This window comes from Neopelma chrysocephalum, unplaced genomic scaffold (genome assembly GCF_003984885.1).
Source record: "Neopelma chrysocephalum unplaced genomic scaffold, ASM398488v2 Primary Assembly neopelma1_78, whole genome shotgun sequence".
Lineage (NCBI taxonomy): Eukaryota > Metazoa > Chordata > Aves > Passeriformes > Pipridae > Neopelma > Neopelma chrysocephalum.
In genome coordinates this window covers 1191985-1211850 of record NW_020897739.1, presented here as the reverse complement: position 1 = coordinate 1211850, position 19866 = coordinate 1191985, and the positions used below count along the sequence as shown (strand labels likewise).

General features: G+C 43.0%; 2 long non-coding RNA genes across 4 annotated transcripts in view; one reads left to right on the top strand and one right to left on the bottom strand.

Annotated features, from left to right (window-relative positions):
* The window catches only part of LOC113970662, a 74288-nt gene that overhangs the window by 51470 nt on the left and 2952 nt on the right, over positions 1–19866 (top strand). For both annotated transcript variants that reach the window (XR_003535253.1, XR_003535252.1), the window contains exon 5: positions 14860–15007. This is a non-coding gene — a long non-coding RNA (uncharacterized LOC113970662). The remainder of the gene's footprint in view (positions 1–14859; positions 15008–19866) is intronic.
* The window catches only part of LOC113970661, a 58753-nt gene continuing 41001 nt past the window's right edge, over positions 2115–19866 (bottom strand). The window contains exons 14-18 of one of the 2 annotated variants that reach the window (XR_003535251.1): positions 12667–12779; positions 11481–11596; positions 10056–10106; positions 6258–6346; positions 2115–2375 (exon numbers count right to left, since the gene is read on the bottom strand). This is a non-coding gene — a long non-coding RNA (uncharacterized LOC113970661). The remainder of the gene's footprint in view (positions 2376–6257; positions 6347–10055; positions 10107–11480; positions 11597–12666; positions 12780–19866) is intronic. The other variant, XR_003535250.1, reaches the window with a different exon arrangement.

The window sequence follows — 19866 nt, the reverse complement described above, 5'->3', positions numbered from 1 at the left end:
TCGGGGTGCGTAAGGGAGCTGGGTGTGTGTAGCAGGAGGCCGGGTGAGGAGGAGCAGGCAAGGTGGAAGAAGGAAAGGTAGAGAGGGAATAGAAAGGAGGCTGCGTTGGGTAGCGAGGGAAGGAGCGAGGAGGAAAGAGGGGTAGAGTGGGGGGGTCGGGGTGCGTAGGGGGGCCGGGAGGGGAGGAAAGGAGGGGCTGGGGCCAAAGGGAGAAGGGATAGCGAGGAGGGTTGAGAAGAAGGGGTAGAGGACGGCAGGCTGAAGCCCCCGCGCCTCACCTGGGCTCCCCCGGGGGAGACCGGCCCCGACCAAGCCACCCCGACCGCGCACTGACCGGGCAAATGGCAGCCGTGGCCACTTCCGGCTTTTAAATAGCCTCGGTGCCGCCCTGCGCAGCCGCCCTGGAGCCCCGCTCACCTGTGCGGCCCCGCCCCGCTCACCTGTGCGGCCTCGGCCCCCTGGGCCCCCGCCCCGCCCCGGGCCGCGGCCGCTCCTCCCGGGGGGCGGGACCTGCGCTGGGGGCCGGAGCCCGGCCCGGGGGCTGCTCCCGGCGCTGGGCGGAGCCCGGGCTGGGGCAGGAGGGTTATGCTCGAGTTCTGCTGGTGTCCACCGGGGTGCCGCGTCTCCTCCAGCGGGCGGGGTGGGGGTCTTGGGGCCGGAGGACGGAGGCCGGGCTGGGACCGGGACTGGGACCGCCGCGGGCGGGAGGAGCCGCTCCGGGGCGGGCGCTGGGGCCGAATCCGGTGCTGCCGCTCCTGCTGAGACTGCGGCCGGCGCGGGGTTGGGGGCTTCGGGCACCGTCCCGCTCCTGCCGCGGGGACCCGGGGCTGCGCCGGTGCAGGGGCAGCCCCCAGGATACCGTGCTGAGCCCGATGCCCAGAGCTCTGCCAGTGCCCCAAACGCGGGACTTGGGCTCTGCTCTCAGCCCTACAACCGTCCCCGGAGCCCGGTTTGAGTCCCAAAACACGGGACAGGGGCCGTGCCTCTAGCCCCAAACGCGGCGCTGAGATGCGGTTTCTGAGCTCTCGATGGGGCCGGGTGAGCCCGCTTTCAGACTGTGCCAAATGCAGGACTTAGAGCTGAGAAACAGAGACTCGCTGGCCAAATGAACCTGGTTTGAGCACCAAAACAGGGGATTTGGGCTTTACTTCAAGCCCCCCAAAACGCAGAACTTTCTCTCATTTTGAGTCCAAATGTCTGAGTGACCCTGGTTTCAAGCCCCCAAAACACCTGACAGTTAATCTCCATTTTTACGCCTGCGCAAATTAGCCTGGTTTTGAGCAACCAAATTCAGCATTTGGTCTTCATTTCTGAGCCCAAACACACAAGATGTGGTCTCTCCTGAGGCTCCCAAAAATGCAGGAATCAATCACTGCTTCTTAGCCCAAAATGTGGCCACCTAAGGCCGGGGGGACTTTTAGTCTCCATTTCTCAGCTTTAACACTGGTCACATAAGCCTGGTTTCAAGGCCCACATGCTGTACAAGACTCAGTCTCTGCCTTAAACCACCAAAATGCAGCACTTGGTCTCTGCCTTAAGCCCTGAAAACACAGGTCTTAGTCGCTGTTTCTCAGTCCCAGAACTGGCCATATGAGTCTAGTTTCAGGATTCCAAAATGCAGGATTTAGTCTGTTTTTAAGCTCTGAGCCTGAATTTTGAGCACCCAAAACGCAGCCCTTGGTCTCTCTTTTGACCAAGTGAGTCTGGTTGTGAGCCCCCAAAACACAGCAGTGGGTCTCTGCTTGTGAGCCCAGAATCGCAGGACTCTGTCTGAGTTCCGAGCCCCCCAAACGCAGCGCTGGGTCTCTCTCTGTAAGCCCCCAAAATGACCCGGTGTGGTGGTCGAACCCCAGCCGGCAGCTCCGCACCAGCAGCCGCTCGCTCGTCCCCAACCCACGCGGTGGGATGGGGAGAGGAATGGGAGACAAAACACAGTCCGTGGAGTGAGATCAGAACAGTTTAATAGTGGACACCAAGACAAATATGACAGTGTAATATCAATGACAACACACGATAGATACTGACGGCAGTAACAGTGACAGCGATCGCTGCCCCAGCCCCGCGTTCCGGAGCCCCCGCCCCGCCCCTCGCCCCGCCCCGCCCGGCCGCGGCAGAGCCGCGGGATCGCAGAGAGCCCCGAGCCCCAAACCCGAGACAGGCACATCCCGCACAGCAGTCAGGTCCCCGGCATCAGTCACAAGGGACACACATCCCTATGGATCCATCCCAACCGCGGTGACGTCTGTGTGGCCCCCGCAGCCGCGGCCCCCACAGAGCCTTCCCCGCAGGGACCCTGGCAGGGCGAGTGATGGACACCCAGCTGGGCCCCACGTGTACTCCGGTTCCGCAGCTCCTCGGCGCGATGCCAGGGGGTCCTGGAGGACAAAGCAGATGCTCCCGGAGCTGTCGGGGCGCACACACAGCCCCAAGCCAGGCCCAAAACCTCTGCCCTGGGCTGGGCTCCTCGTAGGACCACAGGCGGCAGATCCAGCCCCAGAGCAGGGCCAGGGAGGCTCAACAGCAGCCGAGGCATTCCCTGCACCACAACTACCCAACAGTTCCACCATTCCATCCCAGCTCCTTCCCTCTCCACCCCCAGCCCAGCCCAGCCCAGGTATGGGTCCTTTCCCATCAGCCAGAGTGGCCCCAGCTGTGGGGTTGCCCCAATTGCTGCTGTTCAGGGTCTGGGAAATAGGCTGCTGCCTCCATGGGGGGCATGGATGTTACTGGGACAGCATGGCCGTGATGGGATGGCAGAGTGTGCCTTAAAAACAACTCTGCCTTTGCCCCAGGGGATCTTATCCAAAGGGGAACATCTGGTCTCCAGGGGAGCGTACAAGGAGCTGGGCAGATCTGGGGGCCGGGGCTCAGGGCTGTGGATGGGTTTCCATTCCTCCAGATCCGCACATCAAAGCTTTTCCCAGGCACATGGTTGAACTCCTCGAAGCCAATTAGGTGCCTAAAGAATTAGGAATTCTAACAGAATGACATATAATAGCCTGGAAGGGGCACCCCCAGCCTGGGACCCACTGCGGTCCTTTCCTGGCTATTTTCCAAGGAATATGCTGCTATTTCTCACAGTGCCACAGCTGCCCATTTTTAACGAATGAAAAACAGTAGAAGGGACTTCCTGAAAATCAGAGACAATTAAGGAAAACACGGAAGGCTCACTGGATTTCTTTAGCTGCTGTAAGGAGAAAAACTACAGCTCTTCCATTTAGGGACTGTCCAGAGCACCAGGAGAAACTTGGCTTCTTTTCTGCACAGGGATAATTTTGTTTTAACACCTTTGTGCCCACCTTCAAGTAAATGTGTGGAATGGTGGGGCAAGCAGGTACAAATAACCCTTCCCATGTGCAAAGGGGACAGTGGAGCTATGGGGGTCAGTGTAGCCACCAGCCCCTTGCAGAGCCACCCTTACATGTGCTCTTGCTGCATTAAATACCACTGTCAGTGACTCATTTATTTGTCTTCATAATTAAAATAACAATAATACTCTGACATACAGAAGCACCTTGAGTTCATTTGTAAGAAACATTATCAAACATTATCAAACCCCAAAATCCCTATGTGGCTGAAAGTGTACACGTGTATTCTATGGCAAAACTCCTGATAACATGCATGTGTATCTTTTCAGCTCTTAAAGGAGATAAAACAGCCAGCACTCTCTGGTGTTAACTGCCACTATTTAGTGGAGGGGACAGCTGCCATTCTTTTTGCCCTATGAAATGCTGCCCTTAATCTCAGTCTGAACTGTTGGTGTAGGCTCCAAAGCAGGACAAAAGCAGGACTCCTGAGGGTGATGGATGACAGGTGTTTCAGGTCTGGGTGCCCAAAACCCATGGCACTTGCAGAGAAAAATCTGGCTTTCCACTTGTTGAGCACTTTTTATTTTCCTTTTAAGTTATTTTAAGCATGTGATCTTTCAATCTCAATATCACAATGACATAAGGACGTGCTTCGCCTGTTTGCTTTGTGCTGTTATATTTAATGTGTTTAGAATGACCTTCTGCCTCCATTAAATTACATATGATCTGGTTTCTCATCAGGGCCATTTATGATCATTTGTCTTGGATTTTTATGTATTGCTTTTCATTGTCCATCTCAGAAATTTTCGTACTTGCACTGAATAAAAAGTGACAGGAAGTGATGGAGTATGTTTTTAGAAACACTTTGGAGATTTCTGATTCCAGAAATGTTAGTTTATGATCCGCAGGCACTCCTAGGATGGACACGTGTGGTCAGTCCCACCCTGGGGGACACTTACAGGGCACTCAGGGAGATGGTTCAGTGGTGGCCTTGACAGTGTTGGGGGAATGGTTGGATTTGATGATCTTAGAGAGCTTTTCCAACCTTAGTGATTCTGTGATTTTTTTTTTTCTCTGTTTCATAGATCAAAATGAACAGTGTAAATATGAATTGAGGTTTGCTTGTAAATACAAAACCCTGGAGCCACATCCGTAAAAGGCTTCAAACATGCAGAAAGTACCAATATTGATACTTGTGTTCTGTGTGATAACTGACAAATCCATCAGTGCAGAATTAAAAATGACCAGGTAAACAGACCAGGCAGTCTGAACACAGTCTGAGAATATTGTCCACCAATACAGTCGGTAGGAAGAGGAAAACCCAAGCTAACAGTCTCAGCAGATGCTTTGATGATTCCATGACTAAGTAATCTCCTTGTTATGCTCTCCATTGCTCTTCAGCGGGACCATGCAAACCCAAAGCATACCCTCAGCCAAAAGGTAAAAGGATTAAATAAATCAGTGCAGAGTCACTTTTGCTGCTTCAGGACAGCATTTGTAATAAATTGAATCAATAAAGGTTTTCATAATTTTGGGAGCCGTTGGCTGTAGCTCCAATTTCTGTGTTAATTTAGTTGTCTTCAGAGGTTAGAAAGACTGAAGGAATAACTGTTTCAAGATTACTGTGTCTATCCCATTTCTGGCAAAGGCTGCTAGGGCTGAGGGCTTTTTTTTAAATCTTAATAACTTCATTTATGACAAATGATGCAGCAGAAAACATCTTTCTCCTACAGGTTTATCAGGTTTTTAGGCCATTGAGATTGATATTTCATTTTGTTCTTCTTTGCCCCTACCACAAATAGGAGGCAAAACAGAGAATTTGTTTCTTTAAGGTTCTTTGAGAACACCCTAACACAGCATAGATAAATCCAAAAGTAAGTCTGAGGCTCATCTAATTTTTCAAGGATCAATGAAAAATGCACGAGTGTTATTTGCTTCCCGCTGTTCTACCATAAGATTTCTTTTATTATTTTTATCTCCTGTAAAAGCAAAATTGAATATGTCCAGAAAATAAACACAACACGGCAGAAAAAAAACTCAAAAGGTTGGGAAATGAAACAAAATCTGGAAGGTTGGTTGCTCAGTTATAACATAAACAGGAATGGCAGTTTACTGACTATTCTTTATGCAACATTAGGGAGGAAAAACTATTCTCTGGTGCTTGAAATGCAAATGTTTCAAATGTACATCTGGGCGTATTCCGTGTTAATCATTACTAAGGTCAGTTCTTCTGTTTTTGCCAGGATGAATGTGCAGTCAGCATTTGTTTTAATTCTGAAGCAGCTAGTTGCAGTTATTAAGAAATGTCTCTTCTTATTCAAGGCCAAAATGTTCTCAGTTTGCCATTGAAAATTTCGATTCAGCACAGAAATGCAGTTAAATCAAAGTTTCAGTGGTGCCCAAGCACATCTAGGAGATCTGTGCACATGCTTTGTTTTACAAGAAAAGGGAGAGGGCATTTGCATCTCAGCTGTAAGAGACCCTCAGGTGGCTCTTTTATTGCCACTGTCATCTCAGGAGACAGAGCTGATCTGAGTAGGTTTAATGCTGACAATATGAATATCCCACTGTATGTAGACATTAAAATATTTTCCCTTTAGAGCAATCTGGCCCTTTACCAATCCCCCAGTGGCCATGAAAATAAACTGCAGTGCAAATTATGCTAAAAAAAATCAAAGGGTGAGAGTAAAATTCATATCTGCAGAATTTTTAATTTGTGCTTGTGGCCATCTGGCGTTGCTCTCCCTTGGGACAGTGACCTTCCTCTCCTCTCTGCTGGTATTTCACTCACTCACCTCTTTGCTTGCTACACTGGCACACAAATGCTGCCTTCTAGTTTTTAACTTGATTTTTTTTTTGTCTGTATTTCTCTCTCTATGGAAGTGCATTGGAGTAGGAATTTCCATAACAGCAGCTCTGCTGATAGAAACATAATCCAGTCTCACTTACTAAACTGTCAGTGTGGGTGAGCACCTTCAGCTCCAAGGAACTGGGGAGAGCAAGGATTTGTCTGTCATGAAGCCTGGAGTTATCAGTCCCTGTGTCAAGAAAATATTAGACAAATGCTATTGTCTGCCCTAAGCATGAAGATTCAGGTTGTGAAGCCAATGTCCTGTGATAATTATATTTATAACTGTAATATAATTATGCTTTGATAGTGCAAAGTTGGCAGAGACTTCGGCTATTCCACCGAGGCTGGTGAAGTTAGTTGGGGGTTTTATATCAGTCTAATGTGTCTGAGCATGATCAAGAATTAAAAGGAGAATTTTACAGAAATATTTTCAGAAGTATTGCTCCAGACACTGGCGTAAAAAGCTTCTTTTAGGGGCCCAGAAGACTGAAGATTTTTCTGTTGGATTCCTCTCAGCTGTTGAAGGGACTGATGTGATATATTGATATACCATGGAAAGAGACAAAAACAGAGAGGTAAAAGGTGTATCTCATATCCTTCCCCGAAAATATTCTAAAGAAAAAAATCCATGGGCACCAAACAACTAAATTGATAAGACACTGGTTACTACCCCTGCAGTTCAGTTCTACAGTTAATTGGAGTGCTAATTGAAATTTTTTTGGTAGTGGTGTGCAATCCTCATTAGAGGATACTCCACATTCCAAAGCCGTTACCTATAATCTGGCACCAGTGACAAAATGTGCAAGCCCAAGGTCCAACACATGGCTAACATGGAAAAGGAATTACTACTGGCCACAGGAGACAGAAGCTGCTTATCAGTCAAGCCGTGTGTGTAGTGTTGCCTCTGTGGATAAATTAATAGCCTCATATTACAGATTATCGGGCATTTTTCCTTTGGGATGAGTGACATGGTTTAAACGGTGTAATGTGTTTATCAATATGTGGTACAGCATTGGCATCCCTAGATTAAAAGAATTGACAGAAATATTATATATTATGGAAGGGCAACTATATCCTGAAGTCATAGAAATATGTAAAAATTAAACTATTTACAAAGGGAATGGAAAAACTGCCATTGTTGTCAATACACACTATAGAACATGAGAATACGCAGTTCCTCTGTCAATATCTAAAGGTCAGAGCACTTCCAGGATGGAAGTGCTTCAAGGATGGATCCTCTGGGGATCTCTAGAAGCCTGCTGAAGCAACACGTATATATGAAGGTAAATATATTTCAGGAAGAAGGGAAAAGGAAGGAACTAAGATCATTACTCAAGCTGAACCCTGTCTAGTACTAGTTCTAGATCTTAAATCCTGGTAAAGCACCATTTGTGCTGTAATCCTCTTTCTCGTGGTCTGATGTGTGTTTTGTGGCTGGAAACGATTCATTCTGGGGTTTGATTAAAAGACTGTACAATGTGCGAGGCAGCAGAGAACTCATCCCGAGCCCTCTGAGTTATTCCCGTTGTGCTGGAAGCTGACATTCCACTGACAACCATCCCACACCTGCTTTATACTCGCAGGTTTTTGGTTTCTCATCTTAGGGACACAGACCAGAGGAATGCATTTTTTTTTTTCCTAGTTTATGTTCTTTGTTGATTTGTGGAAGCATATCTCAGGCTGTTTGATATCTTGTGGCTTTCTACCGCAGGCACAGTTTTTTTCCTTTATCAGCTCCTCTAAAGCCTGAAAGATTGACTTTTTCTCCTCACTTGTTAACCTAATGTAGTTGCCTTTCTTCTATTCACTTAGATTGCATTTCTGCAGTGTTGCATAGAAAGGAATAAAAAGGAAAGGAAAGAAATCAGAAAGATCCCCCCCAACTACTACTGTTTCCCATCCTATGATATTCTATGTTGCAAAGAAAACATTTCCCATAAATCATTATGAGAATACCTAAAAACTGAGGCTTTAATTTTAATACAATTTTAGGATTGAGACAGAGGCTGAAATTATATGAACCAAGTTGTTTTGGAATTCCTGTGATGCATGAGCCTGGATTCATCACGTGACATGAAAATGTCACTCAGCTACACTTCTTTATTTTACCCTTTAGCCAGTAAAGTACTGCAGGCTTCAAATCCAGAATCACATCTTTTTTCCTTAATTTAAGGTCAACAAAATTATGCTGCAGCCTATAAGTGTTAGTGGAGGTTATTACATTAAAAGAATGACACAAGTGCACAGGCAGAGTGACATAAAGGTGAATCGAAGCGTTTAATCTACAACTTGTCACCTTTTACAAATTGTCTTGACAAAATGCTGATCACTGCACTGTAGTTCACTTGTCTCTCAGTTTCTGCCCCATTAAACAGCATTATGTCCCTTAAAGTCTTTTCCAGTTTCTTATACTTTCCACTCTTTCTTTTTCCCCCTCTGCCTGTAATAATACCACTCCTCTTGCTCCATCATTCTCCCTGACAGACTCCTCAGCCTTTAGCTTTGGCAGAACACTGCTTTTTGTTGTAGTTCCTGTGATCTGTTTTGGTGCTCGGAGTGTCAGCTTGTTCCTGAAAAGACATATCTGCTTGAAAGTGAGGATCTCTGCTCGCTGAATTCCTCATGTAAAAGATTTAAACTCCATTCGTGTAAGAACTGGGAGCCAGAGCCTTCCTCTCCTTTTTTGCTTTAATATTAATGAAGGAACTCGGGTGCCTGACTCCCAGAGATGTCTCTTGCTAAGCCTGAGGGCAAGTACCCAGCTCTCATCTTGGTTTGTGGGGTGAGAGCTGTGTTTGAGCACTACCACACTTTGGAAACCACCCACGGAGGTCACGAGCTGATGGAAGGGGAGAGGGACAGGTTCATATCAGAGCAAAGGAAAAATAAGATGTTATGAAGAGACTACTCATATTAAACAATGGTTGGACCCTGTAGAGCCTGCTTACTATCAAAACAATTCTTTCTCAGATAAGTCTCAAAATATACAACACAAAAAGTGGCTGTTATTTACCTCTAAATGCAGCAAAACATTTTAAATAAAGGGCAAAATCCTGTCTGCTCTTTTTATTGCATTAGAAAACAGCGGCTTGAACAGATAAAATGTTCAGGCACCAGATGAGAGCAGACAGAACCAATAAAATCAGAAATAAAGAAGGTGTTTTATTGTGCTCTGGTGGATGGGTGAATTATACCTCTGAAATATATCTCACCAACTCCCTGTGTACAGGTTTGATGGTAAGTAACCCTTTCTGTAATTGCTGCCTGGCGTTTGCTGAACAGTTCCAGACAGAGGAACATGATAATAACCTGTGTAAAACTCTTCCAACGACCATATAAAGTCCAAGACTGAGGTCTCTAATAGTGCTTTAATGGCTGTATAAAGATTAGAGCACATTAACAGTGATCCTAGGACATGCAGCAAGCCATCAATAAAAGAAGCCACGTGCCAGCCTTCTCCAAGTGCAGATAAATGAGTGACAGAGGAAAAGGTCAAGAATATTATGTAGAGTGAGAGATTTTCTGGGCATAAGATCATTAGATCATTTAGACTCACCACCTGTACAACACATGGTAAATAACCTCACCGTGTGGCCCTGGAATCCAGCCAGGTACCCTGTGTGAAAGATGCAAAAAGGCACCAAGGCCTGGCCACGAGTCCCTCAGAAATGGAAAACCTGACACTTCCTTTGGTGTGCAGCTTCCATGATAAAACATGTGTTGTTACCTGAGCCTAAACTAATTCAGAAATGTTTGAATATCCCCATGGCTGTCTTTAGAGAGCAAAATACTTCAGGGAATATGCCAGAATGACTTGACATGTTTAGACCTCATTAAAAAGGAGGAACCACGGGAAACAGGAATACTAATTGTTAAAAAGAAGCACCAGGACTCACTTCAAAATCGACTTGTCCTTCCTGAGATCTTCAAGTGGTGACACCTCATCTCTGGGAGGAGAGAAAAAATGAAAGGTTTTTTATTGGTACAGGTCCTGGAAGTCATATAAATATCTTAAGAAAATCATGGTTATATATTCCTAAAAGGACTTATAACAAGAGAGTAGGGAATCTTCTGGCTGAAAAAAAGGGAGGTTCGTGAATTACAGACCAGGCACTGACAGAATAGACTTGGCTACTAAGTTCAGCTGCAACTTCAGCAGTTTAATTTGCAGAATAAAATCTACTGTGCAGAAAAAATGCCTTTGAGTAGCCTCGTGCCACACTTTATATTTTGTTGAGGGAAAAAAACCCCTACCTAGCAATATAAACTGCACATACACGTGTATTTTGTAAACACATTCCAGATCAACATGGAAGAACAAAAATCTGGAAACCTGAAATACAAAGAGAGAGTTATTTGTACAGACAGGCTGCTACACTGTGAGACTGTGTAGCCCGAGGTGCCCAAGCTACAAATGCCCTGATGCTGCTGAATGACAGATTTCCTGTGTGAACACAAACACAACCCAACAGTCACAAGTGGCTTTGATGTTCCCAGTCAGATGTCCTCTTCACAGGAGTGCACCCATTACTCACTTCTAGGTTCTGCCAGTGAATTTTCATATTAAGGAAGCACTTGCTTCCTAAGAGAGATTATATTAAAAAGATTAATTTTCTGTCCCTTTTTAATGTTTATATTATCTCATATATTATACTATCATAGAAATTCATTAATGAAATCAAAAGACATAGAAGAGATTTATGAAGAATTAGACTGGTCCACCATAATCCAGTGATTGAGTTTCCAAGTCCTGCTTGAAGGTTATGGCTGTTGACATTTAATCCACATGATTTGATCTAGCATGAAATTTTGGCTTCTCTATGCCAGAAAAACAGTTTATAGACAAATGTTTCCCCAGTTCTGCAACACCACTTGAACTTAAATTTGAGGTTATTATAATATGAATGCCATCTTTGCTTCTGCATGTAAGGGCAAAACTCAGATGATGAAGGCTCTGATGTGCAGAGGGATAACTTGTTTTGCTTGGGAAGTTCTTCTGAAATAGCACTGTATAAAAGGTGGGGATTTTGCCAAAGCTCTGTAATGTACTTTCCTAAGTCAGCAAAGAGTAAGGATGTCTTTACAGACAACAGAATTCCAGAAGAGTTCCCTTATTATCTGGTAATAGCATTAAGTAATTGCGTTGCAGCTTTATAAATATGTTTATCCCCAACACAAATTTGAGTGTTAATTCATCATTTGGGATCCTGCCACAAATTATTCCCATTCCAGTAGCCAAGTCAACAGATGGTGCATCAGTAACCCTTCAGTGACCTGCTGGCTGGGGGAGGATGCACCTACCCTGACAGGAGCTGACCCACCTGACATTGTCCAGGGCTGCTCCAAACCAGAAACACCACAGGAAACAGAGAACTTCCAGAAGAGCTTGATATCTATGGTAGCAGTCACCTCTTAACTCAGACACTGCATATTATTGCTGGGGGAAAAAAAAAGAAAATAATCCAATTAATTATTTATCACCTGTGGAGAATTTTTAGAGATAGACATTTATGTAACTAATATTTCATTGCTTTTTTACTTGTTCACAATCAAAGAGTGAAGCAAGGCTTACTATAAACATGGTTAAGCTGCCAGATTTAAAAGAGGAAATCAGAAATGTTGGGTTCTGTGCAGATATCAGGTAGTAAATCAGCAATAAGTTCAATTCAGTGTTCTGCTCACTGATTCATTTCAAATATCCCAACTTCAGTGTCATTGTAGCAGTCAGAATGTCTGAGTCAATCACTAAATCTGAGTTGAGGAATAAATATCCTCATTCATCACTGTAAAAAGTGCTTGGGGTCTTTTCTAAGTGTCTGGGTAACTTAGAAACTCTTGGTAAATCTCCCTTTCTTGGGAAGTACAACTGAACTGAGGAAAGCACAAACTGTTTTCACAATTTACTGGCAGATACAAGGCAGATACTTTTGCAGGACTCTGAAATAAAGCAGAAGTCAGGCTTGGTGGAAAACAGTTGCTTTGATTCATAAAACGTTTAACTTTAAAGCATTAACTTTAAACATTAAACTCCTTGTGTTTGTTAACAGAAGCTGACTTGTGACCTACTGAAACAGATTTTGACTGATTTGAAACATTTTTTATTCTTATAAAGGAGGATAAACTTTGAAACTGCAACTTAGATGTTCTGAATATAATATTCAGAAATGTTTTCATATAAAAAGGTGTAAAAACTCAGAGATTCCTTAGTAATAAATTAAAGGATTTGGCTTTTTTAAGGAAATTCCTTCTCAATTAAAAAAAAATCTCAGCTTAACTAAAACAGTCATGAATATTACCAAGAAGGAAAATGATTTTTTTTTTCCTCTATCTATAAATAGCACTATATCATTCAATGGTGTTTAAGAAAACTTCCAGCAGTCTTGGAACACGGTCATTTTTGTTTCTCAAATATTAACATAAATGCATACTAAAATATTTAGCTGCACATGCACATAACATATGAATATATATATATGAAACGTTGTGCTGCATTTAACAGCCACTCACAGCACATTTGGTGACTTCACACCTCCATTTTAAGCAGGAAATCCCACTTGACCTCACTCCCATCTAGTACAGTTGTATTAGACACCTGATGGTGTCAAAATGTGAAGCAAAACCTGGGCAAGTAAGAAAAGAAAACAAACTAAAACATTCTTTAAAATATTCCTACAACATAAGGGCATCAATTCAGCTACTTGATAATTTTCTTGTCATGAGACACGTTATGAATGAGGAATTTAGTTGGACTGTGTCTTGCTTTGAGCTCCATCAATGATCTACAATTTAGAATAAAATTTCCCACACTGAGCAGGTTATTCCAGTGACCTGTGCTGGTAAGAGGATGGTTTAACATCAGCACCCAGTTCTGTACCACAGTCCAGTACAAAACATCACACCAATTCCAAACGTGAAAATATTCACTGGCAGAAAAAGGTATTCAGTGCTACCAAAAAAAATTCTCTTGTCAAATTGCTCCTGCTGAAAAGATGCCAGGAAAATTCAATACAGCCTAAGCAGAACATGAACTGGAAGTCCCTCACTGTGTGTTTGATTTACCTGGATGGGTTCCAGGGAAAAATAACAGTACAAATCAGGTGGATTTGTATACATCAGCTACTGCATTTAACAGATTTTGCACTGAGTAATTAAAAAACTCACCCTGTGTAAATTATGTAGCAGGAGTTTTACACTGAAGGAATTAAAAGTACTTGTGCAATTTTACATATTGTTATAATCCATGCTTTCCTAGTAGCAACATTCTAATGATGGTAAGTCAAATATAAATAAGGAAAACATTTGGTTAAGAGTCCTTATTTTGTTTCAAAAGTGGGCCTTCTAAGTACCAAGTTGTTAGTAACTGGACTACTACTACTTGGTAGTAAACTGTTGTTACTATGGCAAACAAAAAAGATGGTACCAAAAATAATTTTTCATGTCTGTTTTTAGCACCTGCCATTTGGGGGTGTTAAACCTTGGGAGCTTGTTGTGTTCAGACAGATAAAGTCTCCTCTCCCCTCTCTTTTACATCAGTGTAACTATATTGACTTTGTGTGTTATTTCTGAGTGAGAAAAGAACCATTCCCCGGGAGTAAAATTCCAATTTAAGAGTAGGCTTGTGTACAGCCACTTATCCATATGAATTATGTGAGAGTCATGGATACTCCGGGTGTAAATCCAGGTGGAACCGTGCCACTAGTCTAGGAATGTGCTGCACTCCCCAGAGAAGAAAAAACAAACCTAAAGACCTGACAGCCTTATAAAAGCATTCCCATCGTGGCATAATCCTTCAGAAAAAAAATAAATCATGGCCCATCTTTTTGCAAATTGACCTGTAAGTTACTGGCAGCAAATCAATAGGATACAAATGAAAAATAATAATGCAATAACAATGCTGTGTATTATCTTGGGCCCCAGACGAAGGGCTGTGAAACGATCAATATGATAAAGATTCAGAGCTGTTACTCTCCTGCAAAGAAATGACAAAATAACATACTGATTTCAAAAGGTGGCTGTAAAAAACACCAAACCCATCTGCCACGAGATGAAACGAAAAACCCAAATATAAAACACTTCCTTGTTTGTTTGTCTGTTCCTTCTCCCCCAGACTTCCATTAATTTGAACTGGAATTTAACGGAGCAATCTTTTGTTGTTGTTTGGAGAAAAAGCACAGGGAAGGGAAGGAATCAGCCGTTTATCATTAGCCTGAGAAACTCAAGGATGAAAACTCACTTGCTACCACAGGAATAAGAAAACTGGTGGTTTCCATGAAGTAGCATTTAATTTTAACTGCTATCTCCACATTTGAACTGAGGAGTGGAATTTAGGAGAGCAGAGGTGGGATTACAGCAAGGCTTCATTATGAAAAGAATAAGATTGGCCATAAGCATCACTAAATGAACTCTAAAATAAGTAGACTTCTTTTCTGTACATCCGTGAAAAATGCCAACTGCTTTAACTGATTACTAAGGAATCTTTGCTTTTTTACACATTTTTATACGAAAATGCATCTGTATCTCAACACAAACATCCCCACGTGCTGCTGCTCTACACCCATCCTGTGGGACACCTCACTGGAGGCTTCACCACACCTGCAAGGTTGGTTTGTGTACAAGCCAACAGAGTCAATCCTGAGGCCAAGAACTCCCAAGATAACTGATTAAGCATTTATCACTAGTGCTATTTATTTATCCCTGTAGGTTTGCAAGGTACTTTTTGGACAAGCAGAAAAGTAAAGACTTAATGAAGTCAGGCAGTAAAAGGAGAGGGAATGAAGACAGAACTGGAGGAGAAGTGATAAACCCACGTGAATAAACCATCTACACAAAACATCCCTGCACACACAAGGTAAGCAGTTGTCTCGTGCATTAGTATTAATATCTGCCCACAGCCACCTTATTGTGCAAGATTTTTATAAATGAAAGCATAAAAAGATTGTGGCAACTTGTGCATTCCCAGAACTATGTAAAGTAACTTCCACAATCAATGCAACATGGCACATAGCAGTTACCCTTCCATCTCACTTAGATTTTCATTTTGGATTACCAAATGCAGGGTGAAAATAAAATGCCTTTCTTGAAAGGCAGCCAAAAGCCACGGTTTTCAAATTCCGGTTCATGTTCTGAGCTTTATCACAATTCCATATGAATAACAATTTCATATGAATAAGTTCTTAGTATAGAAATTTCCACAATTGCTTAAAGGTGCATTTAAAGTCATCTATCTCCACATGGGTGCAATGCTGTAGGAATTTTAAGGGTTATTTCAATATCAATCCACAGTTTGTGGTTAAGAGGACAGAACAGAGATCCTCACGAAGCACCAGCCCCAAGACAGGCCACCACCCACGGGGTGACAGGTGACAGTCCCCTCTTGATCCCATTAAAATCATGTGCATTGAATTTACTGTGACCTTGAAATAAAGGGTGAAAGTCTCACTAGATGTCAAGACTTTTTGTTCCTGTGCCATATCAGCCTATGGAGATCTTGGAAATTATTGCTAGAAGGTTCTCTCTGTCAGAGTATGGTAAGATTCTTCCATCTTAATTCTGTGTTTTTTAAAAAAGTTGTGTTTGCACGGCTTTTTTTACTCTTTTTTTATAGTGTCTGTCACTCTGTCTTTTAAACAGCATTTGTCGCAAATCAGAATCACCTCAAAACTGAAGAATCTCACTTTGGGGATGATTAAAAAAATAATCAAAATTCTTCATGGGAATAAGATGAAGTTTTTCAGACAGCTGCACTTCCCACCTGTTCGCAACATTCACAGAAAGAAACACAGAGGTGTTTTTTCCAGATGTGCCAAACTGATTTCTGCATTATTCAGTCCTTCTGTTCCCTCTTGGCATGCTGTCATTGTAAAATCTGAAGGGATAAGTATGAGGAGAAGGGAATATCTCACTCTCAGCTTACAGAACAGTCATTTTTCTGTGCAGACAGGAAAACCAAACCCATGCCGCTCCCAGGAAAACACTGTGACACCAAAGAGGAGCAGCAGCAGGTTGTTTCCATGCTCTGCTGGACAGCAGTGCATTTATAACTGTACCCAGACAGCCCTTGTGCCAACAGGAATGTCTGCTGAGGGCTGTGCCAGCCCCTGCTGTTCCTCAGTGCTCCCAGTTCCTCGGGATGGAGGGTTTGTCTGGAGGAGGAGCAGCTGAACCTGCTTTAATCTGTGTTGGGCCACAGTCCATGGCCGTAGTTTGCCTGAGCAAGGGAAGGAATTCTTGTCTTGGCCAAACAAGCCTCAGACACGTGCACTGAGTGCTGCAAATGTGGCAAAGGAACAGGGACTGGTGCCTTCTCCCTTTCTGTTTGTGTCCCCTCCCAGCAGGGACAGATCCACCATTGCTGGGTTTTTGCCTGTGGACTTCAAATAGTGAAAGAAAAAGGACGGGCTACAGACTAGATAAGGAAATACCTTCCAGGAGAAGCGACTCGGTTTCAATTTTAAAAAGCCAGGAAAAGATATCACACAAATATTCTTTTCTACAGTCAGGGCTAGTTATTCCCTTGAATACTAAATCAGAGCTATATATATTTTCAAAGACCAAGAAACCAACACTCTTCCTCTGCCATAAAACTAAACAGTATTCTGTTTTCTGTTTCCAAGTAGGCTGCTAAATCACACAAAGTATTTCTTATTTCTTTTACTTTTTTACTCTTTTGTTTTAGCTGCTGTACTATTTTCTGTATAGCCATAAAAGCAGCCTAAGCTCAATCAAACAGGCAGCCAAACACTACACAGCCTTGACTCAGAAAAAACACAATTAGTTTTGAAATCTTCTATAGGATTCATACTTATCAGCATCTGATTTCTACAGCTGAGGTGTCCCTGACTCTTTCAAGAGCCACAATGCTCTAAGTCTAGTGGAACAGCTTCTTAATTTTGATTTTTTGTGCTCAGGTGTTAATATTAAAAGTCTACTATGTCATAATGTGAAGCAAAACAGTGATAATTCCAACAAAACATCTAAACCCAAGGAAAGCCAGGGGAAAAAAAAAAAAGACATGTCAAAAACAACCGGGAGTGAAACATTTGAAAAGTTGTAGATCAGACACAGTTTCTTAATAGTGAGCCAGGTTGTGCCACAAAGCAGCCAAGTTCATGTGCAACATCATCTGTCAGCCTCAAAACTCTATATTAAGAAAAAGGAAAGAGGAAGGGCAAGGGAAGATGTTTTCTGAAAACGTTTTACATTTTGTCCTCAAACAGATGAAAAAAAAGTGCTACATAAAAATCATAGACTGAAAAGAAGCCCCAGAAACAGAGCTAAAGACTGTGCCCCCCCTTTCATTTGATTTATTTCCAGAGTTATTCAGCACCAAGATACTTAATCCCTAACGTAAACCTGCAGGGAACATTATTTATCTTTAAGAAGACTTGAAGGCTAAAATAATGCAAACTGAGACTTCTGCCTTTTCACTGTGTAGGGTGGGAAGAAGAGAAGGATTAAAGTGCTTTCTGTAGATATCAATAGATAGTTTAAGAAGGTCGTAAGGCTGTGATTCCTTGGAATGATTCAAGTAGCACGTTCATTCTCCTTAATGAAAGAAAGCTGCCAGTTTACACTGAAAAATGACAGAAACGTGGTCACATAGTGTTGGGTCTGATTTGTTTATTTGATGCACATGAAGTAGGTATTTTATTACAGAACAGATAAGCAATAGCTAAAAGGACCAGGTGTATATGTGCAATAGCAGAGGACTTTGTTGTTTAAGGGTAATTTTATCCCACAAATAAATGTTCATAATAAAAAGGACCCGCATACCTTAGATATTTCCCATCCTTCCTAATAAAAAATTATTAATCAGAATGAAACTGGCCTCTCAAACATTTGATCACTGCTTCCAGGAAAAGGGATCAAGGGGTGGTTCTCATTATTTTTTCAGACTTAGAAAAATACATTTTAATGAGGCTGTTTTAAGCTTTACACCCCCTGTCCTTCATCTGTCTGGCTTCTGCCATTCCCTCTCATGGTATTTCTGAGCTGAGGTCACAGATGCCTTAGCAATGTTAAAATACATTATGCATATAGGCCTCAAACATAGGTGGGCTGCACTTGGAATAAATTTAACTTTTAAGGCTGTAGGAATGCATGATCACAGTACCTGGAACAGCTTTTTCAATAACCTTTCCACAGGAAAATTAAGGGAAAAACACCAGTCAGGAAAGATTCCAGCTTCAAACAATTTGCTTCTAATGAAGAAGCTGGACACTGTTTGACTGGTGCTGGCACCTTTCCCTCTCCAAGGTAAGCAATTTCCAAAGTACTGAATCCACTGTTGTCTCCCAAGGCTTCATCAAACATCCTGGAGAAACACTGGTCCAGCTGACAGCTAAATAGGATGGGATTGCACCCTTACCCTTAGCACAAGACTATGTTCGTCCCAGACCATCTCCAGGCTGAAGCACTTGCTCCTCCAGCTACTTCTAAGGCTGAAAGTTAATTTTCCTTTTGATATTCCTAAAATGCAGTCTTTCACAAATGTAAAGAGAGGAAAGGATCTGGTTTGGGTTCACACCCTCCCCTTGCAGGTCCTGCTGTGCCCAGGCCTTGATATAAATGATCTTTCCCTCTGCTCGTTATGAAGCTTCCTGCCAGGATCATTTTCCATGCCATTCACCTCTTTACTTTTCCCGTTGCCAGCTCCAGCTTCTCCACTGTGTTAGATAAAAGTTATTTATCCTCACTTTCAAGATTCATTATAATTCACTCCCTACTTATTACCTCTCCTCCAGAGATGGGCTTTCTTCTCTGGTTAGTGCACAGTGCTGGTTTCAGGCACCCCTGGAGTACCTGTGAGATGCAGCTGAGCATTTATTCCCTGTCCTTTGGCTCTCCTCTGTGTCTTTGGCACAGGGGAATGGACAGATGGGAACACAGGAACGGACACAGGAGCCAGTGCTAAGGCAGTAAAACCCCTTGGATTGGACACAGTCTCTTGTCACAGGCCTGAGAAGTGATTTGCACAAAGTACCCACAGTCCTTCCAAGCTAAATAATGGAGGGAAATAAATAACAGGGAAATAGTGGACATGTAATATGTAAATATTTTCTGAATTGCATCTTTCTACAGAAAATGTTACCCCATGTTGGCCAACAGGAGTCCTTGTACTACTTTCAGTGTGGTTTGGAAGAGGCCACGAGGACACACACATTGGGAAGTTCTGAAAAATGACATATTGCAAAAGTAAAAGACAAACCCAGATGTTTTCTCCCTCAGTTTTCCAGGGGTGTGAGAGCAGAGCTCAAATGAACACACTTGGTACAGTGCACCAAACTGAGGCTTTCCAAGCCACTAATACAAAAGATGGATCCTCAAACACCAGGCACAGGTGACAAGATAAGAAGCCCAGCACATCATGTGTAAGATATAAATGGATCCATCTGTCAGCAGTTATTTTATGAGGGAATTGCTCCCAATTATGCCAGAAACAGCTTTTAATGAAACATGATTTGAAAGTACTACAGAGGGGAAGAAAATGTGCAAAGTAAATTCCTGATACAGTGAAAATTTTTCTGAAAAGAGTGATAGATTCTGCCATTATAATTGGCAAACAGAAGGGAGGGTTTTGATAGAGGTGGCAGTAGAACAGCTTTTGGGGCCGTATTTGGCTGGGATAGCAATCTTCTAATCATATGTCCAGCCTGTCTTCAGAGGTCATTTTCCAGGTACATGTTCAGATGAGAAATAGAGGTGTTA